The sequence below is a fragment of the Diachasma alloeum genome, unplaced genomic scaffold (assembly GCF_001412515.2).
Source record: "Diachasma alloeum isolate Michigan unplaced genomic scaffold, Dall2.0 Dall_scaffold_00366, whole genome shotgun sequence".
Classification (NCBI taxonomy): domain Eukaryota; kingdom Metazoa; phylum Arthropoda; class Insecta; order Hymenoptera; family Braconidae; genus Diachasma; species Diachasma alloeum.
The window spans coordinates 327880-355344 of record NW_021680505.1 but is presented as its reverse complement, the minus strand read 5'-3'; the positions used below and the strand labels follow the sequence as shown (position 1 = coordinate 355344).

The 27465-nt window shown below is 35.1% G+C and overlaps 1 protein-coding gene across 1 annotated transcript in view; it reads left to right on the top strand.

Annotated features, from left to right (window-relative positions):
• The first annotated feature begins 9972 nt into the window (after positions 1-9972).
• LOC107041485 overlaps positions 9973-27465 on the top strand; it is a 32059-nt gene continuing 14566 nt past the window's right edge. Inside the window, exon 1 of the mRNA XM_015262072.2 lies at positions 9973-10482. The gene's annotated coding sequence lies outside the window, so the exon portion shown is untranslated. The remainder of the gene's footprint in view (positions 10483-27465) is intronic.

Sequence of the window (27465 nt, the reverse complement as noted above, 5' to 3'; positions counted from 1 at the left end):
TTATAAATTATTTATAGAAAATTTATAGACATTTGTCAATTAAATTGCGTGGGAACAATTAAAAAAAAACGTGAATATTCAGCGTCATTTGAATCACATTTTGCACAAAATTATTAATTTTTTAAACATTCGTTGTTAATAAATGAATAATTAAAATTGTTTTAATATCCGTAAACCTAATTTTTTTATGGAGAAAAATTAATTGTTTATAAATTAGTTTTGAAAATGTTTTCTAGCGCTTTACTATCGAGATTCAAATTCCGACCTGCAAAGTTTAAATAATAAAATCATCGTAGGATGTCCGAAAACTTGAGGTCAAATGAAAGCTCTGATGTTTGACTACAAAAGTAGAAAAGCATTTCTGTCGAAAAAATAGCCAAATTACTTGGAAATCCTTAACTGACGATAGAATCGCTAGATTGTTATCTCAAAACATAGGGGGCTTCGCCCTCTGCTCGCTTCGCTCGTCAACCCCGAGGGGGGCGTCGCCCCCCTCCCACTCACTTCGCTCGCTCCCCGCTATCTCCTTGAGTTCAAATAAGGATCGGAAATACCCCGTCCTTATCACATCGATAAATAGTCATATATAAGCTCGCATTACCGCATTGAATTTTAACAAGTGTTGGATAACTGATATCAGTGGTAGTGACCCTTTTAAACCTTTTTGACCCTTGTGACCCTTATGAAGCCTTATAAACCTTTTTGACCCCTGTGACCCTTACCATCATTTTTGATCCTCGTGACCTTTGTGACTCTACACGGAGAAAAAAATTCCAGAATTTTTCAGGCGAAATTCAGGCAAAAATTACCGTGCCGTCTGGTAAAGCGGGTTCAATTGTCTAGCACCAGAAAAATTCCGGTGCTGCATAGTAAAAATTCCGGTAACGCACAATAAAAGCTTGATCCCTGACTGTTTTCTATTACATGATAAATTTCATTCAATAGTTAAAAATGAGTAAACATTGTCATTCAGCATATCATCCTATTAATTTTATTTTAACCTCTCCTCCATATCCTCTCTCCCATATTAAAAGCGGAATGCGCGGCAAACGTATGTGGAACGTTTGACAGGCCAATGTATATCTACAGCGTTATACACCTCATGAAGCGAAAATAAAGGGCACTTATTTTATTTCTTAACCGTTTTATCACAACACTAATTAATATTTCACTGAATTGATATTATGAAAAACATTAACCTGGGGTTTCAGTAAGGAGATATGTGAGAGAGGAGGCTAGAGGAGGCGACGGAATAAATCATCTGGTCACGTTGAGTCGATGTTCGTGGTTGCGGAGGGGGGACGAAGAGTACCGAAATCTTACGAATGCGCGATCGGGTCCTAGGATTCTGGTAGAGCACCGGAAAAATTTGCCAGTCAGTGTCATAATTTTTCTCGTATTTCTCGTAAAAATTCACTGTCGCTTCGATTTTACCGTGCTGCACAAGAATTTTTCCCCACATTTATCCGAAAAATGACTCGTGCAACAGTACTTTTTCCTACTCTTTGCGGTACATTTGGCCTGGAAAGACCATCTGAACCAACTTTACTGTGCGGGCACGGTAATTTTTCTCGTACATTTCTCTCCGTGTATGACCATCATGAACCCTGAAAATTTTCGCGCTCTCTTACTTTACAAAATTATTATATAGAGAGATAATATCCGAGACGAAAACATTAATCTCAAATTTTATTTTAAGATCGCCGTTGTAGTGCAACCGGACTCGGCGAAATATCAAAATTAACTCTCCCAACAACTGTTTCTATTTCCAAAAATCATGCATCACGATTGTAATTGTCCCACAACATAGAAATAGCAAAAGACAAGAAATCACGGTGCATAAAAAAAAATACTCGTTAATCCCTTCACTTGAACGCTCAAGTCACAGTCATGAATTTATTATACCTACAGTCGTAGAATATGTGCAAGGATAACACCGACTGGCGCCATGGGTCTTGCCGACACCATTCCAGGAAAAATAAATAAGTGACAATGGAAATGTAATTATGAAAAATGATGTTATAAAACACTTTGACTGTTTCATTAATAAATAAGCGTTAATAGAGAATTGATAGCTCAACCCGCTAGGAGCGCGGGACTTTTATGCTGCTCCCGAGATGTTGGGCAAGATCGTATATTTTTATTACTGTTGTTGTTTTTGCAGTGGGATTTGTGGGGGCAATCGGAGTCAATGACCATAAAAAAAGTTGTGTGACGTTCTATTGGGAGATGACATCTCTTACAGCTGGGGGCCCCTTGTTTGGGCCAGTGAGAAGGGACTCAGGTAGATTGAGTCGCTTCTGCAGATAGTATTAGCTAAACATTAGGTGGAGACCTCCTAGGGTTCATTTTCAAGGGATGCCGACCATTTGGTCATCGCTTCTGTTATTCCAGTTTCAATGGGAGAAATGTTCTTCCGGAATTTCTATTCATAATGCAGAAGCGAAGCGGTAAAACAGCTTGAAGTTGTATGCGCGGCGAGAAAAGTTGGATAAAAATTGCCTAAAAAATCGTGGCTAATTTTACTGCACGAAAGGTAATCGTGGAGATAAATGTAGGGATGGGCGATGTTTGTCGATTAATCGACATTCATCGATGTTTTTTCATTTGATGTTTTCAACGGCCGATTAATCGATTTTCGATTATTGATTATTGATTTTTTTCGATTTGGATCGCTGTTTTTCCGTCAGCTAACGAAATTTTTAATTTTTTTATTGAATAATAATGTTGATAATAATAATGTTGATGGAGAATGAAAATACATAATTTATCCACAATCATCATCAATAGTAATATATAAATAACAATTAACAACTATGACAGCTAACGTCCAGCCACAGAAAATTTTCAATAAATTTTTTTCAATTAATCAACAATGCCCGGTGGCCTGGCGTAGTGGTTAAGGCCGTTGCCTCACAACGGATAGGTTCCAGGTTCGATTCCTGGCCGGGTAGAATGGTGAGATCTAACCATTTTTAAAGTCTTGATCAATCGCCATATAGTCTCATCAGACTCGAAGCGATATAAAATAAGCATAAAAAAAAAAAAAAAAAAAAAAATTAATCAACAATCCTGTTTCGAGATTCAAAATTTGACTCTCCAGCAGTACTTATCATTGAAACGTAAGATCCTCAGGTTGCATTTTTTAAATCAGTATTTTCAATAAAAATAAAATTGATAAAAAATCTTTTTATGAAAAAAGATTTTTTATGAAATGAAAAAAAGACCAGTTTGTAGAGGATATTTTACGGTTCGTCCGGAGTCTATCCGGCGCGAGGGTGCAGCTACCGTCGCCCGTGTGAGCGATTCAATTTTCTAAGCCTCCAGCAACAAAGGACGAAGACATTAATTATTTTTCTAATAAAAATCCTTCGGAATAGCATCAACTGTCCTGCATTATTGGGCAGCTTGAATTTGAAATTTTCGGGTTCAGTCACTCGCTCAAACTCGAAGATTTATCTTCCTGAAGTAAAGAATAATCTGGCTCTATCCTCTTCAATGCATCAAGCCGATACTGTCCTGAATTTGTTATTAAGGCGTTGCCCCGATGCAGATATTTTCAACGATTCAATGGACTCTCTAGTGAATAAGGCATATGACACTGCAATAATTTATTATTGACGTCACATACAACAATTACGACCTCCTTACTTTTTGTTTACTATCTTGATCTCTTCTCTTTGCTGCTGGACATTTATGTTAACCTCTTTTGTATCATACTTCTTACATTCGTTACCTAGTGCGAATATGTAAACTGCGATGCGTTTACTATTCCCACACTATTTGTAGGCCCTGCAATTGGACTCGGCTGTCTTGACTTAAGGGGAGACTACTATGAGTTTTAAAAGTCGTGGGTTATTGGAGTGAGACTTTTCGTACGTTGTAGATCGATTATATGTGGCCGTCCGCATGAAAAAGGACCACTTTGTCGATTCTAGTTTCCGAGATATTCACGTTTTTCTCTTGCCAACTCCCATTTAAACCCATGTTAAATTATTTTTTCGATCTTCTTTAGGTCGTCACTCTTTACGCTATCAAGTTCATTCTGGGCTCTAAAAGTTCAGAATCAGATCAAGATTATAGGAATATACATAACTCCAATAGTGCCAAAGTGGTCCCTTTTCATGCGGACGTCCACATATAGATCTGAAAACGAATAATTAGTGCAAAAAAAATTTTTATGTCATCAGGCCCGAAAAAACCGCGATTCTAACCTCGCTTCGCTCGGTTAGATCGCGGTTTTCGGGCCCAACGACATAAAATATCGTATATCACACGGCGATAAAAGCCTTATCTGGCGAATGTGGCATTATAATCCGAGCCGAAGGCGATAATACTTTTATCGCCTGATGACATAATATACTATTTCATTGTTCGTTTGCCCGAAAACGCTTAAAATGCCAAAAACAGTCCAGGGCCTCTGATTTTTGAGCTACGAAGGATTTTTTTTGTGAGATTCGGCGAAGGATAGAAGGGTTTTGTAACGTAAAACACTCGGAATTAACGTATATATCGAATTGAATTTATTCACAGCGAAAGTAACTTTGGTTTACACCATGAGAGCTGGAACGAGAGTGAGCTCCCGCGACCACGGTATTAGATCATCCGATCGAGGATGTCCAAATTATTACGAATCGTCGCGAGGATGTCTTGCGACAAGGACAGCGATATATCGGCGACCCGTGTCACGGTACGAAATTCGGTTGCTAAGCCGAGCTCAAAAACAATACATTGAAATGGTGTGAAATAAATATAAAAGTAGCTTCGCTACATTTTTTTTCAAAATTTTCAGAAAAATATATGGAATAACAATTACGAGCTATTTTTTTTTAATTAGCCTCTTACATGGCTAAATTTGCTTTTTTTGTATTTTTTTACACAAATAGTGAAGTTTTTTATATGAAAAAAACCGAAATCAGCTGTGTAGGAGTCGAATTCCAAAAAACTGACTTGTAATTGTTGTGCCACACATTTTTCCGAAAATTTTGAAAAAAAAAAATCTTTTGTAGCTCAAAAATTGGAGGACCTGGACTGTTTTTAGCATTTTAAGCGTTTTCGAACGAACAATAAAAAAATTTTTTTTTACACTAATTATTCGTTTTCAGATCTATATCTGTATCAGATCTTCAACATATGAAAAGTCTCAGTCCAATAACCCACAACTTTAAAAACTCATAGTAATATCCTCTTAAATAAACAAATAAATAACTGAACACACGTATGAAAAAATTCAATAGAAAACCTAGTGAATTCGCTAGAAAATTCTATTGGTATTCTATAGGAATTCTATGGGGCTTCTACAGGATTTCTATTGGAATTCTATTAAACAATTCTATTTATTTTTTGCGCTGATTCTATTGGATATTCGATAAGAAAAAATCACTAGATTTCGAATTTCTGTTTCAATTTTTCTCTTGAGATTTTTTCTATAAGAATGCTTGGGCATCAATTTTCTAAGTTTTTTCCACTCGGATTCTGCAATGCAAAACAAAATAAAATCCAACGGAAAAAATTAGAAAATTTGTGCCTAATAATTCTAATGGAAAAAATCGAAGAGAAAAATTCAACCAGAAATTAGAAATCTGTTGACTTTTTCTTGTTAAATATGAATCAGCGCAAAAAAGAAATAGAATTTTTCAATAGAATTCCAATATAAATCCTATAGAAACCCCATAGAATTCCTATAGAATGCCAATAGAATTTCCTAGTGAATTCGCTAGCTTTTCTATTGAATTTTTTCTTGCGTGCACATCTATGGGATGGGCTATTTTTTCTGTCTTGCGCCCATCTGAAGGTCATGTGGATGAATGGAAGCGAAATTTTACCGAACACGTTTGGTAAAAAATCATTTTCCGCTTCAGGAAAATTACAAGAAATATTGAGCAATAATTCACGTTCACTGGGATAATTATTGATGGAATGCAGGCTAAATTTGTTTCATACGTTTCAGCACAAATTATCCTCAGCTTTGTAAATTTTTCCGGGACAACGGAGAATAAATCACTATTCGTCTCGCACTTTTCAAAAAGATTTTTGTTTTGTTTTACTTTACTAAAAAATAATTATCCAAGGGAAAAAAATTTAAAAAAATTAAAATCATTCTCAACAATGTAAACAGGGAAAAAACTCTACCTACAGCGAAATTAGATAATTTCAAAAGACCCCCACAAATCTATCTAAATGAGCTGTTATTCCGTAATTTTTATAGTTCGCCTGTAACTTTTTTTATTCCACGTTTCGCTGAAAATATTGGTCTACCCGAGCATAATGACAGTCAATGAACGTTTGCGTATTTATATCTCCCCCGAATCATGTTTTCATGTAGTGAGAAATTTCATATTACCGCGTTTTTTCACCGTAAATAGCCAGTCGGTGAAAATTTAATGTATCATATAAATAAACTATTACGGGACTTATAATCTAAATGGATAGACTTGTATCAGATTGGGCACTTACCTTGTTCGTTTCACCTCATTAATTATTTAATGAAAATAAAATGGGGTGTACTAGAATGTTAATGCAAGCTCGTTTTCAATAAAAAAAAACGATGATCGGATATGATAGCCTCATAATATCGGAGAGAAATGAAAACAAAATATCGCTCAAAAACTTGAAATTAACAAGGATATGACCCGTTTTGCCCCACAAGATGAAAAAAAAATAAAAAATCAATTTTTAATTAAATTAACTTAAATTCAATAGCGAAGTGATCAAACGGTTCAAGCCACTTTAGCCTTTGGTTGAGTTTTCCAGAAATATCTCCGAATTTAAAGGAGATAGCGAAATTCTTATAAGAACCTTTTTTGTAGAGCGAATTGAGTGCTACTAAAAAGGTCATGAGAAAAATTGTGCTATCTCCCTTAGATTTCGAGATATTCATTGAAACATGGCCAATAGCCAAAATCGACTTGAACCGTTTGACCACTTTGCTACTGAATTAGTGAGTTTCAATTAATTTTTTTTAAATCAAAAGTTTTCATTTAGCATCTTAAAACATGGGGCAAAATGGGTAGTTTAAATTTTTTTTATTTCATTGAGTTCTTGAAATTTTTTAATGCTCATGAGTCACCCTATTGATAATCGGATTACAATCAGTCCCGTAACCCGATAGAAATATGAATAAAGAGCTCCAGTTGATTGTCCCTAATGCCATGATATAGACACAACATTAGCATAAATGATACAATGATTCGTTAAAAAAGCTCGACAATGTCCAAGATGATTCAATAGTCACCCGAGATTTCATCCTTAGGTGATTCGGAAAATTGAGTGCCCTGAGACGTCACTCTGAGCCGCGCCGCCACCCGGAGACGCGTTAATTTGCATTTGCACGCGAGCCGGCTTTTGCCTTTTACCCATGTGTGTTACGGTTTTCTCAACCACTCTTATTTTTTTTCTTACTCACTTGTCCTCCTCGCTCCTCCTCTTTTTCTCGTTTTCTCTCGCGTTCATAATACGGAGTCGAGTACGCCGATGCACTTGAGACGAGCTTGAGCGTATCGGCGATAATTAATAAATTTGCCGGCGCCGGGCGTCGCGTGTTCCGGTTCATTGCTGGGTGGTGTTCTTTTTTTGTCTGTCTTACTGTCGCGACAAAATAATTAAAATACAACAAAAAATATTGAGGGATTTAATTATTTTTTGTTGTCACGTTGGGTAAAATTGAATATCAAGTGGAGGACGAAAAGTTTTTTCGTGTTCATCAGAATCATTTGACATTGATTGTCATTCAGTTTGTCATTATTCATGGAATTATTTCACAGGACAGTTTGCAAGGATGAGGAAATGATCTATAGTCTTGGGAATTCATCTTAATGATGAGTATCCCTATTCCTATTTTTTATAACGAATTCGTTGTCAAAACCTTCGAGAGCTTGCTCTAAAAATTCTACAGAATTTTCTATAGAATGGATAATTTTCATTTCATCCCGAGAGTTTCATCCCGAGTTCTATAGAAATTGCTATTCCGTAGCTCTGACAATTATACATAATTCAGTAACGAAGTGTTCAAGCGGTTTAAGTCGATTTTGACTATTCTTGAGGTTTCAATGAATATCTCGCAATCTAAGGCAGATAGCGAAATTTCTGTTTCGACCTTTTCAGTAGAGCACATTGAGCGCGTCAAAAAAGATATATACGAAAATTTCGCTATCTCCCTTAGATTTGGAGATATTCCTCGAAAACTCAGCTACGAGCTACACTGACAAAAAGGATTAGTTATTGTTAACAAATGGATTTAGTTGAAGTCTAGGGTCTATTCGGTTTCACCAAATGTTCATTCGTTAATAGTTAACAAACGCATATTTCAGGAGCCTTGTTTGACTCGACTTTCACCTTTCAAGTGAGCCATTCGTTAACGATTAACGAATTTTTATTTGGTCATTTGACATTGATTGTCATTCAATTTGTCATTATTCAGGGAATTATTTTACAGGAGAGTTTGCAAGAATGAGAAAATGATCTATAGTCTTGGGAATTCATCTTAATGATGAGTAGCCCTATTCCTATTTTTTGTAACGAATTCGTTGTCAAAACCCTTGAGAGCTTGCTCTAAGAATTCTGCAGAATTTTCTATAGAATGGATAATTTTCATTCCATCCCGAGAGTTTCATCCCGAGTTCTATAGAAATTGCTATTCCGTAGCTCTGACAATTATACATAATTCAGTAACGAAGTGTTCAAGCGGTTTAAGTCGATTTTGACTATTCTTGAGGTTTCAATGAATATCTCGCAATCTAAGGCAGATAGCGAAATTTCTGTTTCGACCTTTTCAGTAGAGCACATTGAGCGCGGCGAAAAAGATATATACGAAAATTTCGCTATCTCCCTTAGATTTGGAGATATTCCTTGAAAACTCAGCTACGAGCTACACTGATAGAAAGGATTAGTTATTGTTAACAAATGGATTTAGTTGAAGTCTATGGTCTGTTCGGTTTCACCAAAGGTCCATTCGTTAATAGTTAACAAATGCATATTTCAGGAGCCTTGTTTGACTCGACTTTCACCTTTCAAATGAGCCATTCGTTAACTAAATATTAACGAATTTTTATTTGGTCATATTCAACTCTACCATTCTTTAACAATTAACAAATCTCGTTTGAAATGAATGAATCAGTCTATCAGTGTAAGTCAACTTGAACCGTTTGACCACCTCGCTACTGAATTCTATAATACATAATTTTATAGAAAACTTCTATAGAACTTCTATAACATATTTCGCCTATATTATATTCTATATTATATTCTGGCCTATAGAAGTTGGCACTCTATAGCCAATTCTATAGCGCCTCCTTAAAATCCTATAGACCCTCTCTATAGCATCATCACATCCATCCTCATCGCGCCGCTCTCCCCCCTCTCCTCATCAACCCTCCCCCACCAAAAAAAATAACCCCTCCCCGTCTCCAAGTCACGAAATCCCCCGACTACACGCAAAGTAAATTAAGTGAGAAGTGCCGGATTCGAAGCTTCTGCCTCGTTTTCTCATGCATATCCACTCAATCCCCGTGCATTCACTCGTCTCATTTCAGAATTGGCGTGTATAAAATGTTTCCCCGATCGGGGTGGGGGTAAACGTTTTCAACATCAAGGATTCCCTCACCAGGTGTAACGCGAGGGCCCGCAATTTTTTTTCCAAAATCATCCCGCGTCCGCCCGATTATTTCGCACAGCGGATAATGCGCTTGCCAAATTGTTGAATAAAATCAATCACTCATTTTTCATAATTATTTACCAATGGGGAATTAGTTGGATAATGGGGGAGGATTATTTGAACGATCAAGTGGATTTTGCGCGCAACGGGGAACCCAACAAACAAGCAACTAAACGCCACTGCGCGCCCGTTCAAAAACCTGGGAAGGTTTTAAATCCAACAGAAGTGGACTCTCGCAGACCAAGCCGCCACGGCGACGAGTCCCCTCGCCGTCACTCGCGTGGCCATGCGTTGCTCACTGTGGTCTGTACCATCTTACGAACGCCACTGTAACCGTTGTACGTGATCTTACCTGCATGTCATAATGTTTGAGATATAAAATTCATTCCCTGAAAATAGTCATCCCCCCGGAATTTCCCTGGTGCTCAGCTTCCCCCAGAGTGAAGACAAAATATTTAAAAAAATTGTTTCCATATTAAAAAATTAAGTGCTGGTGATCTTCAGGATCTATTGCGACATGAGAAGAATAAAAAAAATGTGTTCGGCGAAGGTGATGTTCACAAATGTTCGCGGTGCTCTCGCGCGAGAATAAACGAATCGCGAAAATTCGGGGCTTCGCGAAGTGATGGGATAAAGGGTGAGAAAATTGATGAACAGGGGAAGTAGAGTAGTTATGGGAAATTGTACAAACGACAATTGTGATAATATAGGTGTGGAGTGCTGCGTCACATCGTGTGAATGATTTTTTATGATTCTTCGAGTGCTTCTGAAATTCATGGACATTTCGCGGAGCCGTGGGGACGCAAAAGAAAGGAAACGCAACTTAACTGGTGAGACTGTTTTTCTCAGACTTATCATTACGTCTCCCTTTCGTATCTTTCGCGTTTTTTTTTTCATCTCGTAGATTTTTTTTCGCCGCGATTTCCATATCAAAACGGTTATTGGTTAGCTTTCGAACGAAGGCTGGCCTACGATCACTCGGAGAACGTATTACCGAGTGAATGTACTAGCCCTGATTGACCAATCCGTGAGCAAACACCGGTCGGTTATTCATATTTACCATTTTTCGATTGGGAGAGAGAGAGAGGGAGAGAAAGAGAGACGGAGTGATTGATTAATCAATTTGTGAATAACAAGTGCGGAAAAAATTTAGCGATTTGTCATATGGGAAATAACGAATCTAGTTGCGCAGATGAATAATCGGAATAATTGTTTTGCATGCATTAAAATCGGATGGAAAAACAATCGATTTTTTCCACTCGGGGTGTACGTAAAATGGTGCATGATCGAGTACTCCAGTTTCCAATGGCATGTACATAAATATTGTGTGTAATATATATCACGTGTGGTCAGTGATAGAGTGAATTGGCTATCCTGGGTAGGACAGTGAATAAATTATTTACACGTTGTTTGACAAATGCTAATGTTTTAACACGTCGCAACTCATGGTAACACCGGTAAACCTAAATATTTTGCAATTCCAAGTGCTCAATCAATGCTTAATCTCTGAAAAACGTTGATCTTAGGTATTATGCTGTAATTTCGGTTGAATTATCCCACGAAAATTAATATAATTCAGGAATATTCTGGTGAATATATCCTCTATTCGCATGTTCCATAATTTTATCACGGTTTTTTGCAGATGTAGATGTAATTTTTAGTGGAGTAAATGTATTCGCGATTATTTTGACGATGAAAAAATGAATGAAAAATAACAAATTCCGATGTTGTTCAGATATGCCGCGAGTGAATGGGGTGAGATCGTAAATCGTAAATATTTTGCAATTCCAAGTACTCAATCAATGATTAATCTCTGAAAAACATTGATCTTAGGTATTATGCTGTAATTTCGGTTGAATTATCCCACGAAAATTAATATAATTCAGGAACATTCTGGTGAATATATCCTCTATTCTCATGTTCCATAATTTTATCACGATTTTTTGCAGATGTAGATGTAATTTTTAATGGAGTAAATGTATTCGCGATTATTTTGATGATGAAAAAATGAATGAAAAATAACAAATCCCGATGTTGTTCAGATATGCCGCGAGTGAAGGGGGTGAGATCGTAAATCGTCGTCTCTCACCCGTCTTCTATACCACTTGGTAACGCCCCGTTAACACACGGTTTTAACCACAATTTAAAACGCCAATTCACCGAATTAAAAAAAAAATGACAAAATAAGAATAAATGAAAATTGTGAGGTTTATTTCATGGGGGTTCAGATTCGATACCTGATTATAGCCGCTTGTGTAAACATTACATCCATCCAATTTATGGGTTACATGGTTAGTTTAATTCACGGGTATTTTCGTTCCTCATTTCATCGGCCATTGGCAAATGAAATTAAACAAAGATGAATGTCATATTTTTTCATCAGGCCATTGCAATTCGCTTTGCGAGTCGTCCGATAAGATCCGGAAATACATAACAGAAAAATTATCTTGCGGTGATTTTGAAAGAAGATTTAAGGACTTCCAAGTATCTTTTACAGTTTGGTATTTTCAATCATTAAATTTTTCAATGAAATTGCGCGAAAAAAATTTGAAATAAATCATGAATATACATTTTACACAGAATTATTATTTTTTAAACATCCGTTGTTTATAAATGAATAATTGAAATTGTTCAAACTTTTAAAAACCTTATTTTTCCGACGTGAAATCAATTTCTGGAAAAATTCAGAATATGAATAAATTTGTTACGATTCCGAACAAATGAGTTTTATTGTGGAAAATTAATTGTTTTTCAATTATTTAAAGAAAATTCTCGTAATTTGCAAAAATTGCAATTTTTTAATGATTTCAGTAGCGAAGTGTAAAGCGGTTTAAGTCGACTTATCTCCCAGTTGAGTTTTTCAGGAATATTTCGGACGCTAAGGGAGATAGCGAAATTTTCGTAATAACATTTGTTGTAGCTCTCAATCGGCTCTACAAAAAAGGTTATTACAAAAATTTTGCCATCTCCCTTAGATTCCAAGATATTCATTGTAAACTGTTCAATAGTCAAAATTGACTTGTACCGTTTTACCACTTCGCTACTGATATCATCAATCTTCCTCTAAAAGTCAACTTTCTAATTTTTTTTCAGATTTTTAAAATGTTTTCTAACGGCTCAATACGGAGATTCAAATTCAGACCTGCAAACTTTAAATAATAAAATCATTGTAAAATGTCTGGAAATTTAGGGTCAAATCGATCTCAAATGAAAGCTCTGATGTTCGGCTATAAAAGTAGAAAAGCCTTTCACTGGAGAAAAAATGGCAAACGTAATAACGCAATAACAAAGTACTTAGATACCCTCAAACACTCAATGATGAGAATCGATGTGCGAGGATCAGTGAAGCTGTATCTCGATTTAATCACCAAAAATATTCCTCAGAAAAACCTCTCTCACTCTCACTCCCCCCATTCACGTATGATAAAGATAGCTTTCCACCGCAGGATTTCCACGATTTTTCACCCATTCAAAACTCCCGGAGTGTGGAGAACTGTGAATGACATTAACCAATGCCCCGGGACCGTTGAGATGGTAAAGACAGTTTAAACGAACAAGTATTTCCGCGTCATGTTTATATACACGGGTTATTGAACACGTAGCAGACAAACTTTAGTGCCGCCCTTCCTCCCGAGTGTTTTATCTCCACAATCAACTTCGTCTGAATGTAAAATGCTCCTCATTTCGTGCTACATCTCTGTTTAGACCTCGACTTCCGTTTTTTTCCACCGAAAGTTGTTACCTATTAGTCTATTCTGGATATTATGATCAACAAGACTTCTTCAGTAGCAAAAATTCAAAATCATTTACAATTTTCCTCATTTGAAAATTACTTGGTTGAAGAGAAAATTGTAAAAAAGTGTCATTAAAGAAGTGAAATTTCACATGACATTAAAAAAAAATTGCAGGCGGCTGTATCTTCGATACAGCTGTGATTGTACGTGGATACATCCATGGTCTTTCCTTCTTTCTCGAATTTCCTAGAAACTCCTTGAATTTCCTCGATTTTCCTAGAAACCCCCTGAATTGCCTAGAAATTTCTGGAAACTCCTTAAACTTTTTTCGAAATTTCAAGAAACTTCTCGAATTACCTCGAAATGTCTAAGACGAAAGTCGAATGCCGAAATGTTCTAGAATTCCGATAGATGGCGCTGCACATAAGGAACGTTTCTCAAAAGGACCCCCCATATTGAACCATAGACGTATCCACGTCAAAAAAATATGCGTTTTAACTTCTTGAAGTAGAAAAATTTCATCGGAAAATTCTTCATCGAAGTCTTAAGACTTGGTAAAATCTTGAGACTTGACAAAGTCCGAAGACTTGGTAAAGTCCTGCAAGTTGGTAAAGTCGTAAGGCTTGATGAAGTCTTGGGACTCGGTAAAATTCTGGGACTCAGTAAAGTCCTGAGACTTTGTGAAATCCCAGGATTCAATAGTCTTGGTTTTTAGTAAAATCCTGGGATTTAATTAAGTTCTACACTGTTAGAAAATTACTCTTGAAATTTCAAGTGAAAAAGCTTGAAATTTTTAACAACGACAAAGTTACATGAAATTTATGTTGAATTCTTCATTAACAAATCAATAATTTCTTGAATATTCAAGTAATTCTAGATTTTCAGGTCCATACGGCACTGAAAAACCTTGAAAATTTTGAAAATTTAGGCAATAACTTGTCTGAATTTCCAATCTATTGAAAATTGAATTGTATGTGATGTTCAATTTAAACAATGAGTTTGGAAATTCAAGCTTTCCTTGAAAAATCAATGATTCTGGAACATGAAAAATCCAATTTTCTTGAATTTTCAAGATGAATGAATAATTTAGTGAACGTTTTCATTTGAAGTTGAGTTGAAACTCACAACATTGAATATTCAGATGACATTGTGACTGAAATCTCAAGGAATATCCAACAGTGTAGGATTTACCATAATTCTAGGATTTCATACAGTCCGAGGACTCAGTAAAGTCCTGGGATTTGATAAAGTCCTGGAATTTAATTAAACGAAGTTTAATAAAATCCTAAAACTCTGAAAAATTAATTTTCGTCGCGTCCTTATCTGTACTTGTTTGAATTTCCAATCTATTGAGAATTAAATTGTATGTGATGTTCAATTTTCACGATGAGTTTGGAAATTCAAGTTTTCATTGAAAAATCAATGATTCTGGAACATGAAAAATCCAATTTTCTTGAATTATCAAGATGAATGAATAATTTAGTGAACGAAATTGAATTCAAACTCACAACATTGAATATTCAGATGACATTGTGACTGAAATTTCAAGAAATATCCGACAGTGTAGCATTTACCATAATTCTAGGATTTCATACAGTCCGAGGACTCAGTAAAGTCCTGGAATTTAATTAAACGGAGTTTAATAAAACCCTAAAACTCTGAAAAATTAATTTTCGTCGTGTCCCGGCAACCAATGGGGAAAACGGACTTTTTCTGTTCAATTTGAGTAAAATTTCCCGAGCTTTTTAATGGCGCCGTGTTCAAATTTCGATTTCTCAGAGTTCTCGAAAGAGCGGAAAATATCACATAGCCTTGGGGATCGGATAATGCGGTTTGAATATTCCAGAATGATTATTCCACTTGCCAATATGTTTACGATAGAAGTGGCCATACAAGGTGCGCGTTCCCCCGTGTGTCAGTACTTGTATTGAAGTTTTTTTATCTGAAAAACCTGAAAAACGCTAAAATTTGTGATTGAGAATTTTCATATTTATCGTACACCTTTTAATACCGGAATTATCCCCCTATCTAGATGCGTCGGAGAAGAAGACATGAATATAGATACGAAATAACAGTGGAAATGTGAACGATCGAGACGATCCGGCCGTGTATATCACCCTCGAGCGAAATAATCCGAGAGTTTTTTTTTTATTTTGCATGTTTTGTTCCCATACATGTTTGATGGACAGCGCACCTGCCCAATTTGTTCGCACTGGTCTTTTTCTCTATTCTCTAACCGCGTAGAAGGCACTAATCACGTTGATATGTTTCACAAATCACGCGGCAAAACGAAAGTCACGTGGGGGATATGATTCTTTACGGCTGTCATTTAAGCTGCGAAAAAATTTCTCTTAGAGTGTTTTTCGTGGGGGTCTTTATTGGGAGGAAATAAAAGGTTGTGTGTGTGGGGGAGGGGGGGGGATTTTTAACGGGGGTTTTAATGGCGATTTTTAACGGGCTACTGTCAATTAATGCGGAATTTCGGGTGATGAGACTTTTTTTGAGCTTCTGGGATTTTTTTTCTCGGTTTAAAAGACTTTTTTTTAGTCAAATGAACTTTATTTGAATCAAATGGATGTAATAAAGCTTTTATTACTATTCATTAATTGTCCAAAATGATTAAAAAAGTGAAAAATGTAACTTATTTGATCTTTGCCAAATTGGAATTTGAAATTTTTGTTGGAAAAAATACATGATGTTGCCAATTGTCAATAAAAGTATGATGAAAAAGTATAAATATTATGAAGTTATTTTACCTCTTATGTTGGTCGAAACGTGCATTATATGAATCAATTTGGGGAAATTGAAAAATCGCCGGAGGTTGGGTTCGAACCCACGACCCTTAGGTTTCCAGTCTGAGCCTTCACATATGACTATAAAATATATTATAAAATTATTATGAATATGATTATTAATTGTCAGCGAAAATATTGTTCAGATGAATAGAAAATTTTGAAAAAATACTGTTTAGTTGATTCAAATGCGACATTTTATGTGACCAAAATACGAAAAAAGTGCACGGAGAGATTCAATAAAAATTACGTATCTTTTCCGTAATTCCGGAGCGAAATGTAGTTGTAGGAAATTTTACGGAACTGTCACGTAATTTTTACCTAAAATCAAGGAATTTTTCCAGAGCGTTCCGTAATTTTTACCGAAATCTCCTCTGAAAAATCACAATACCGTCACTTAAACCTTCCGAGTCGGTTCCGTAATCGGTGAGCGAACTGTGAGTTCCGTAATTTTTACTGAACATTTCTCTCCGTGTAAACAAATATGAAAAAGATAGATTTAAAAAAGTGTAAGTTTTTTTAAATATCATCACCCGTCACAACAATTTCAAAAATTGTATGAATGAACTCGCAGGATAGATGACTTCTCGCATCAATAAATTACCGAGTCAACCCGTGACACCTCTAATAGCTACCTTTTTTCCAAGGGCAAGAGAAACGTGGAGAGCCCTCAGTCAAACGGATTTCTGTTGACCCGAGGATTACCGATAGAAGAACCGACATAATTGTCCGATCCTGGGTATTATCCGGTGTGGTATCTCCTCGGAAGATACCGCAGCGTAACTTTCTTCAAAAACTCATCCACCATCCCAGCATCATTCCGAGAATTTTCCGAATTTTTGGGTATTCCGGGGGGTTTCGGAATTTTCCTTAATGGAGAGAGGCTTTCACAGGGAGGGAATACATGGCCCAACGTGCTCTCGAATAATTTCGGATGGAGAAAAAACATATACTGTATGCATCGTAATCACGTGTTCATGAGAGCTTTCATCCTGAAAACTATTATAGAGTCACGTTTATTGTCATATAGCAAGTTAAATGGGATAATCATTGCTGAAGAGAGTTCATGCGGTAATAACTGCGATTAGAGTAGTGCAGAGTCTGAAATTATCGAGTATTAATTCAAGTTGTTATCAATTGAATTAATGCTCGATTCAATTAAATACACATAAAGATGATTTCCCTTCTTCATTCATAGTTTTTTTGGAAATATCGAGGTGTTACATTTACACCAGCATTTGCCTAATTGATAAATGATGAGCGCTGAATTTTTTTAATAAAAAAATGAAACATGTTTTATTCAAAGAAGGCGAGAAATAAAAAGATAGAGGAAAGTGAGATAGAATGAATTTTCTTAAATTCTCAATATCTCCGGACTAAACGATCCGATTTGGACGGTTCACATCTCACTTCAAACTTCAAAAAATATCTTCAAAATGAAAAAAAAAAATTGTTGAATTTCACTCAGCCGATCTCGAGTTATAGATTAATTTTTCCTCCCCTTGATAAAACATGTTTCGTCCTGAGGGTTCGTCTATCGGGGAAATTATTTTTACGATAATAACTCTTTTCGTCAGACCCCGTGAGATTCCAGGCACAAGCTATCAATGAATATATTGTTACTTTTCACCCGTAAAGAGCCTCGTCAAACAGCCCATTAGGATAATTATCGGAAGCATGATGTGAGCGTGAAACACTGAAGATATTCCTCGCCATCTTTGAACAATCCATTATCCCCTTTTACTTTTCTGAAGCATGGTTTTCCTCCGACATTACACTTTTGAAGGTTGAAAACACTAATTTTCTATTTTCACCAGAATTTGGCCATCGAAAGACTAATATTTGAGGTATTTCATGGCATTGCAGGCACCGTTTCACGCAAATATATCCAGAAATAGGTCAAAATATGAGTCATTTTATGCATTTCGCTTGAATGCATGCGACTTAAGGATGTAGACTGCGCTATTGTGGTATTTAAGATGAATATTTTCTTGAATATTATTTCAAGATGAAAATTTAGTGATCTCAAAATCAGTTGAGAGAGTGAAGGAGTTTTAGAGGAAACTTGAACATTCTGAGGGAATGGATCTTAAAATGAATTGATCGAAAATTCTCACAATACATCCAATACGGAATTGATCGACGACTACATTGATCGGCTAACAAACAATTTGGAAACCAATTTAAAAACTCACTCTGTTGGAATATAAGTTTGATTTTTGAAAATTGATTTGAGGAGATTATGCGTACAAAAACGAATCGACGTAGAGAGTGATGGAGAGTTAATATAAACATAAACAATGACTCCATAGGGAGAAAGAACTGAGAGTTCTTTATCGTTAGGTGACGATATACCTTCGGTCTTTTTGACTAGTATTTAGTGTGCTGGAGCAGTCCGTAGAGTACAGACGTTTCTTCCTCGTGCGATATTAATGAATAAAGAAAAGTAAAAGTTAATTCACTGCGCTTTAATTATTATTTCATAACCTATTTCCATTACGCTCAAATGCATTGATAAACACCATCGATCCACGCAAAATCTCACGATGGTCAACTGCACTGATGGACTGATTCATTTATTCCAAACGAGATTCGTTAACTATTAACGAATGGTAGACTTGAATATGACCAAATGAATATTCGTTAATAGTTAACGAATGGTTCACTTGATAGGTGAAAATCGAGTCAAGCAAGCCTTCTCAAATATGCATTTGTTAACTATTAACAAATGAACATTTGCTGAGATCGAATAGATCCTCGTCTCCAACCAAATCCATTTGTTAACAATAACTAATGCTTTCTATCAGTGTGGCCGCAATTAATTTTACCGCAACACTAAAGTTTTAGGGTTTTTCATTGTTCGCTTTTCCCTGTTCTATAAATTATCTCGTTTGTAAATAACGCCTCTGTTATCTGAATAAAATACAATCACCGTGTTCATTAAAGTAAGTAAGAGCCCAAGGGCTGAGACTACGACTCAATTTTTCTAAACTTGTATAAAAATTACATTAATACATTGTTTATACACGCCTTTAATCGTTAGTCGAAAATTATATTAATAAATTTATTCAATTGCAATCAACACTATCAGAAAAAAAATTAAATTTCGTGGCTAGTTGACTATTAATTTTCAGGACAGTGACGCTGAATGCGATTTAGGAGAAAAAATCATGAAATTTCAAGTTTCCCTGACAATTCAGTAAAATTCCAGAATTTAAAGCAGCGTAAAGACGAGCATTTCTTAATTGAGTTGATTTTTCAAACTAATATGAATATTCAGCGCCAAATTACGTTGAATTTTTAGTGAAATCTGAACTTTCATGATTTTTTCCCTCTAAATCGTAATCAGTGTCAGTATCAGTGTCAGTGCCTGAGAATTTAAGAATATATTTACCGGAATTCTCTGGTTTTCTATTTATTTTAAGAGAAAAATGGAATTGAAATTGACAGTTGACTTTGATTTTTCCACGAAATTCTGAATTTTCAATGACGAAATTCCTTGAAATTTCAGTGGTAATTAAATTCGATAAAAATGTCCAAAAAGTGTACCGCAAATTTCAGACAAAATTTCTTAACAGTGTAGAGACATTTCTGATGATCACTCCAATAATTTAATTATTGTGAAAGATATTACATTTCCGTTGGCAGACCTAATTTTTTCTCCCAGTGTTGAAACAGTCAATTAGATCTCATTATTTTCACGATTAATTATTGTCTTCTTCGCTGATCTTAAATTAAGACATTTTCATTTTAAGATAATCTCCATACAAGACTTCCCTTGATCTGAAACACGCCTACAAAAATACCTCAAAATTATACACGACGAATGTATTTTTCACCGACACCCTCAAGCCCCGAAAAAAAAAACTAAAAAGCCCATAAAAAATTGAAATTGCTTCAGATTATGGTCACGTGGAATGCGTCAAATCGATAAATAAAGCGAAAGAATCGAGTATAAATTACTGCTGGCGTTTGAATATGAGGCCTGGGTATCAGCAAATTGCGGATATTTTGTCTAGAGGCACCAGTACCGGCAGCATAAATCATTAGTTCGGTTGCACACACCGAGACTTGTGTTTATATTACTCGATTTTATTTCGCTGGAGCGCTCTGCTCCCAACGATATGCTCATTTATTCCGAGAATATTGAAACAAAGTGTAAAAAAATATTGTCAACAATTCTGAAGTGTGCCATTATCCCGTGGTGAATTTTATCGCTCAAGACCACGGGAGTTATTAATCTGAAATCACAATCTGACAGGTGCGCTGTGTTGGTCCTTTCGGATTCGTTATAGGGGCTTTTTTCTTTTACTCTCGAGTGCTTCTCTTGTGAGCGTCTGTCTTACCTTTCATGCTGCTCATCCGTGTAATACGGTAAAACGATGCAGCAGATTCCATACGAGCGTGAAAAACCGAGTTGGATGGTGTTGTTCAAACAACTAATTATCTAGCAATTTTTTTTACAACAAAACCCATTTTTTTTAATGGTTGCCATTTGCATAGAGTATTCTTCACATTCTTTTTTTTTATTAATTTATTTCTAGTCACATCGACGTGGTCATTAGCGACTATTTACAAAAGAAAGAAAAAAATAAATAAATTGTATTATAATACAATATAATACTATTCGATACAGCTGTAATTGTACGTGGATACGTCCATGGTCTTCCCTTCTTTCTCGAATTTCCTAGAAACTCCTTGCATTCCCTCGAATTTTCTGGAAACTTGAATTCTCTTAAATTACCTCGACATGTCTAGAATTTTCTAGAATTCCGATAGATGGCGCTGCACATAAGGACCGTTTCCCAAAATGACCCCCATATTGAAACCATAGACGTATCCACGTCAAAAGGAAAAAAAGAAAATCAAAATAAATATGCAGATAAAGATATAGACATGAGAATACAATAACGAGATTGGCTCAGAATGGTTACTTCCATATACTTCATGTTTCATATCTTATTTATGAGTTTGGTTTCTTTAAGAAATTTCTCAATTTTCGGATAACAGTTGTCTCCATTTAAACAGTCTTTTAACCCCTCACGTACGGGGCCTTTCTGATACCAAGTCTACCACACGCTCAATTCTCTTCGCATCCCATATTTTCTGATGAATGAAAAATTATAAATCCTATTTTACTAAAGATGAAAGAAACGTGAAGTTGTTTTACATCGAAATATCCCGAAACTGCCTGACCGCTAATCCTGGTCAATATCTGACACGAAGTTATTTACAAAAAAAAACACGCGGCATTTTCAAATTCTTCAGTGACATAATTTCAAATTCTTCAGTGGTAAATTTTTTTTTTCACGTCATATATATATATATATATATATATATATATATATATATATATTTCACATGTATATATATCATCGGTGAAATTAATAAATTCTGTCCTTTTATGGACACCGATTATTTCGAAAAATTGAAGATAATTAATTGAAAATGAAAAATTCTTTATAGATTCTTTTACTCTACTTCGCTATTCACTTCAATCATTAGTCGAATTCTCTTTGATTCATTATCAATATTTATAAGGTATTCATGAGAAAATGAAATTCAATGAATTCCATTTCAGTAGCGAAGCGGTAAACCGGGTTAAGTCGATTTTGACTATTGGCCAGTTTTTGAAGAATATCTCGGAATCTAAAAGAGATAGAAAAATTTTTGTCATAATCTTTTTTGTAGATGCAATTAAGTGTTATAAAAAAGGTCATGAGAAAAATTTCGCTATCTCTCTTCGGTCCCGAGATATCCGTCAAAAACTGAGGAAAAGTCAAAATCGACTTAACCCGGTTTACCACTTCGCTACTGATTTCTTCATTTCAACAAATGAACAGATCAGCGCGCGCGAGAGCGCGCGCATAGATCTTGTAAAATATATAATTGAAGCTACAGTATTCACCTTCCCAATGGTATTAGTCCAATTATATTATCTGCCATAGTTTCGGAAATATTCAATTTTGAAAAGAGCCGCACGGCTATGACATACCGAGCCCGTACGTGAGGGGTTAAATTATCTGCTAGTCTCACCTCTGCTCGGATTCTATCATGCCTGCAACATGATAAAAGGTGTTCCACTTAGATCAGCACTCCACACATCACAAATAGTCACTGGGGTTTTGGAGAAGAGATGGTCATGGGTCACTCTGGTATGTCCAATGTGCAATCTGGATATAATGCATTGGCTGTGACGATCTGATAATACTGGAGATCTTTGCCAGATATTTTCTCTGCTACTGTCTTCACATTCTTGATATGATCATATTTGTGATGTTATATTTGTTGAATTATGTAGCTTCATTCGTGCGTTATTAATGAAGAAAGAAAAGCAAAAGTTTAATTCATTGAGTTTAACCATTATTTATCTACTCAGTTCCGTTGATGTTAAAGATAAAAAAAAAAAAATTGAAGAACTTGGCAAATATATTCGACAGAAAATTGTATAGGATTTCTATTGAGACTTCTATTAGCTTTTAGTTGATTCTATTGACAATAAAAGTGTTCGATGGAAAAGATTCTGCAGGAAAAGTTCAAATAGTTTATAAAATTAGATTTTTCTATGTAATTTATTCTATTGAGATATATTCTATAAAAGATATCTCAATATGAAAAGTTGTATAAAAAGACATTATTGAATGGATAAGAATTGTAATATTATATTACGGACAAAAGAATTAATATAAGAACCTTCCGAATCCGATAGGAAATTCTATAGGATTTCTGTTAAAATTTCTGTAAGTTTTTGGTCGATTCTATTGAAAAATTCCGCACCTTATCTGCGCGTTTTGTCAATCGAAATGTTGGATGGACAATATTCTGTAGAAAAAGTCAACAGAATTCAAATTTTCTATACGATTTATTCTATTGACAGACATATTCTATAGAAATTTCTCGACTCAAAATGTCCAAGTTTTTTCGTTTGATTTCTGTTCAATGAAAAGAGAAAAAAAATAGAGTGGAAAATACCAAAAACATTCATGTCGCGGAACTCCTATAGAAGATGTCTATAGAAAAAGTTGTATAGAAAAAAGTAATTCGACTGATTTTTTCTGTAAAATAATTCCTATTGGAAATTTTCTATAAAAAAACACGCAGTCAGGCTTCGGAATTCTTCGATAGAATCGGCCAAAAACTAATAGGATTGTCAATAGAAATTCAATAGAATTTCCTATCGAATAAATAAGTGCTATTAAAAATGGATAATTGAAAAAATATTCAAAAAATCGGGAAATTAGATCTTAAAGATGAGAAATAATATTCCAATTACAATCATGTATTTCATAACATTTTGCCACATGCGAAAATAACCATCATAATTACGATGAACATAGATTGGAATTTGAGTAATCCCGGAACGCTCATAAATTATTCATCCCCTTTCCCATTCATTTAATTATCCCTTCAAGAGATTACACTGTTGATTTCGTGTCTTATTTGAACTGTCCGTCGAGGCGTCGAGTGTGCACCCGGATTAATTCGAATGACCAGGCGAATTTCTGCGCGTGTTTTATCCATCTTGATTGAAAAACATTGGAACAACAATGAGAGATACTTTATTATCCAATCATCGGTGAACCATATTCTTCCGCAATGTTGGCGAAATATCTCATTACGGGTTTTACACCCGATAAACACGAACTACAAAGCTAGTAAAAATGCCATGAATATTGCTTTTTGAATAATAAAAATGATAATTTATGGATGAAGATATCGTGAAACTAGCTGGCGACTGGGAGAGTGTTACTGACATTTCTAGTTTCCTGGCCATTTCGAGACGAAACTCGGTGAGATTATTACATACAATGTAATAATGATGCGATCCATGATTGCTGACTTGCATTTGCAATTGAATATGTTGAAAAAAAAACATTTCAGTAGCGAAGCGGTAAACCGGGGCAAGTCGATTTTGACTATTAGCTAGTTTTTGACGAATCTCTCGGAATCTAAAAGAGATGAAAAAATTTTTGTCATGACCTTTTTTGTAGAGTCAATTGAGTCCTATAAAAAATGTTATGAGAAAAATTTTGCTATCTCTCTTAGATTCCGCGATATTCATCAAAAACTGGTCAAAAGTCAAACTCGACTTAACCCGGTTTACCGCTTCGCTACTGATTTTTGGGATTTTTTTTCACAGCAAATATCAAATTAGTGATTTTATTCACAACCAAATTCTATAGAAAAACCTAGCGAATTCGATAGAAAATCCATAAGATTTCTATTAACCTTCTATTGAAAATTCTATTAGTTTTTGGTCGATTGTATTTGAAAATGTTTAATAGAAACCATTTTATTAAAAACAAATTGTAGAAATTTATTTTTCTATAAAACTTTTTCTCTTGAGACATTTTCTATAGAAATTTCTCGACATGAATGTTCCAAGTTTTTCTCACTCAATTTTTTTTCTCTTTCCATTGAAACAAATTGAGCGAAAAAACATGGAAAATTCAAGTCGAGAAATTCCTATAGAAATATTTCCAACTAGTGAGTTGATTCACAACCAAATTCTATAGAAAAACCTAGCGAATTCGATAGAAAAATCCATACGATTTCTATTGATCTTCTACTGAAAATTCTATTAGTTTTTGGTCGATTGTATTTGAAAATGTTTAATAGAAACCATTTTATTAGAAGCAAATTGTAAAAATTTTGTTTCTATAGAACTTTTTCTATTGAGACAGTTTCTATAGAAATTTCTCGCCATGAATTTTCCAACTTTTTCTCACTCAATTTTTTTTTCTCTTTCCATTGAAACAAATTGAGCGAAAAAAATTGGAAAATTTAAGCCGAGGAATTTCTGTAGAAATATTTCAATAAAATAACTTTCACAGAAAAATCGAATTCTATTCATTTCTCCTACAGAATAAGTTCCCTTAACCATTCCTATCGAAAGATACAATGCTTCCATTCGGAAGCAAAAACGTGCAATCTGAGGAATTTTTCAATAGAACCGAAAACTGAATGAAATTTCAATAGAAATGCAATGGAATTTCCTATAAATTCACTAGGTTTCCCTATGAAAATTTTCCGTACGTGTTAAATGTTTTTTTCACCGATGAAATGGCAATTGCGCCTCACGAATGCAATTCCAATTTCCCGAAGAACTTTGTCAATCACATGCGGGTTCATATACCTCATGTTTCCCCATCTGTTTAAAAAGAAGCGGATTGGAATGCCGATAATAATTGAGTATGCAAATTCACAAGTTGACCGGTCATTTAATGGCGCCAGTTACGACTGAGACTGCTGCTACTGACTGAATTTTCGCTGCTCCCAGTGTTATTTTTTTTTCCCCTTCATTATTAATATGTTTTCTTTTTCTCCCTTTCACCTTCTCAAATCAAATGCCGATCGCGTGCTCAACACCCAGTGGCACATTTATAATCGGCACCGGCAAGTCAAAGATATTCTCCCTACCTCTTATTTCTCCCACCGCCGCTAACTGCCTCATTCTTCTCTCATTTTTTATTCAGATAGATCTCTCGGAAGAGAAGAACATTTTTTTCCTCTATTCTTCTCCCTTTTCTCATTTCCTTTGAAAAAAAAAATATTAAAACATTCAATTCTTGAAACAAAATTAGAATTTTTTTCAACTGTTGAAAAATAAATTTTCAAAATAACATCGAGTTTTTTAATCAAAAAATATTTTTAATAATAAAATATAATGTTTCAATAAAAAAAAAACAAAATAAATCGTTAAAAAATCAGTCATTTTTCCGGCGAAACAAAAATTATACATTGATGAAAAAAGAGACAAAATGAATAAAAAACAATTGTTTTTTGAAAACAAAATTTTTTTCATTGGAAACAAAATTTTTCTGGAGATGCTCATCGTCGAGATACTACACGGAGAGAAATTTTTGATACAAATTACCCTATCGTTCTATAAAAGTGTATCATGCATAATAAATTTTACCCTTCCAGTCCACTAATTGTTATATAGATAACAACGAAAATTCTAGAACTATTGGTAAATTTTACCCTACCGGTACAGTAATTTATACTCTACCGGCACGGTAATTTTTATTTTCATCAGGATAAAATTTCTCTAACGTAGAATAAAATTTGATCATCACATATCAATTTTTACTAAATTTCGAGATAGAAATGAGGAAATGATGACTCATGATACACTTCTACAGAACGGTAGGATAATTTTTATCAAAAATTTCTCTCCGTGTACACGATGCTATGAATAATCTCCCGTCTACGACATTTTCACGGTTGTCAAAATCATCTCTGGTCGCCCTTGTTTATTTCTCTTCCCTCCTCATCTTCTCCCACAGGACGTTACGAATTTTTCAACACCGAGACGAATACACGCTCCTAACAGGGTGTTTCAAATTATCCGTGAGATTTTTTTCTCGTTCTCCAGGATCCCTCTGTATCCCTGTCCTCAATGATGTATGCACTTTAGCGCGTTGTTATCGATAACGAAAAACATGAACTGACAGTTATCAGTATTGACTCTTCACTCACATCCCTCCATTCTTGTTTTATTCGCTGATATCCGAATAAAACAAGATTGTTTTTATCCATTCATTGTACCTTCGTGTCGAACATGCACAGGTGGGTAGAGGGCTATGGGAAGTTTTCCTATAGGTATTATTCACTAAACTCTTGTGATGCGAAAACATTTCAGACGTATTTTTGTTTTTTTGACGAACGTGAAAAGTAGAAGTATTGATGGGCCAGGAAAATGTACACAAACATCAATATAAAAATTGCAATATTGTTGTACACAGCGTGGGGGGCACTTATAATTATAGTAGGTTCTAGGCTTGAAGGGATAAATTCCACCAATGGTTTATCAGCATTTAAATATGAGAATTTATTACTTGATTATAATAACTGTCATCTGACTGATTACAAAGAGTTTACGAGTTTTGTACGCGTCGGAGTCCAATTCAGGTCTGATCTGTGCAGACTCAACCGTCTCTTAAATAATACTCTGATTGTTTATATTTCATCACTTGGTCAGCATCATCCAGTTACGCTGGCAAGTGTCACGCTGACAATGCTGTATGGCCACATATTCAACAATAACGCAACTGACCAATTCTGGGGCATAACAATATTTCGTCCCCTTCTTAATCCGCAGAGATTAGAACTAACAGCCAAACTGAGATCATTGAAATATTTTTCTCCGTATTGGACTTTCATGGTTTCACGTTCATGGTGGCAACCCACCTCGAAGCTCTCACAGCGATAGACAAATTCTTCACAAAATATAAGCTCCGCATATAAAAGGCGAAATGTATAAAAAAAACAGTGTAAAAAGAAA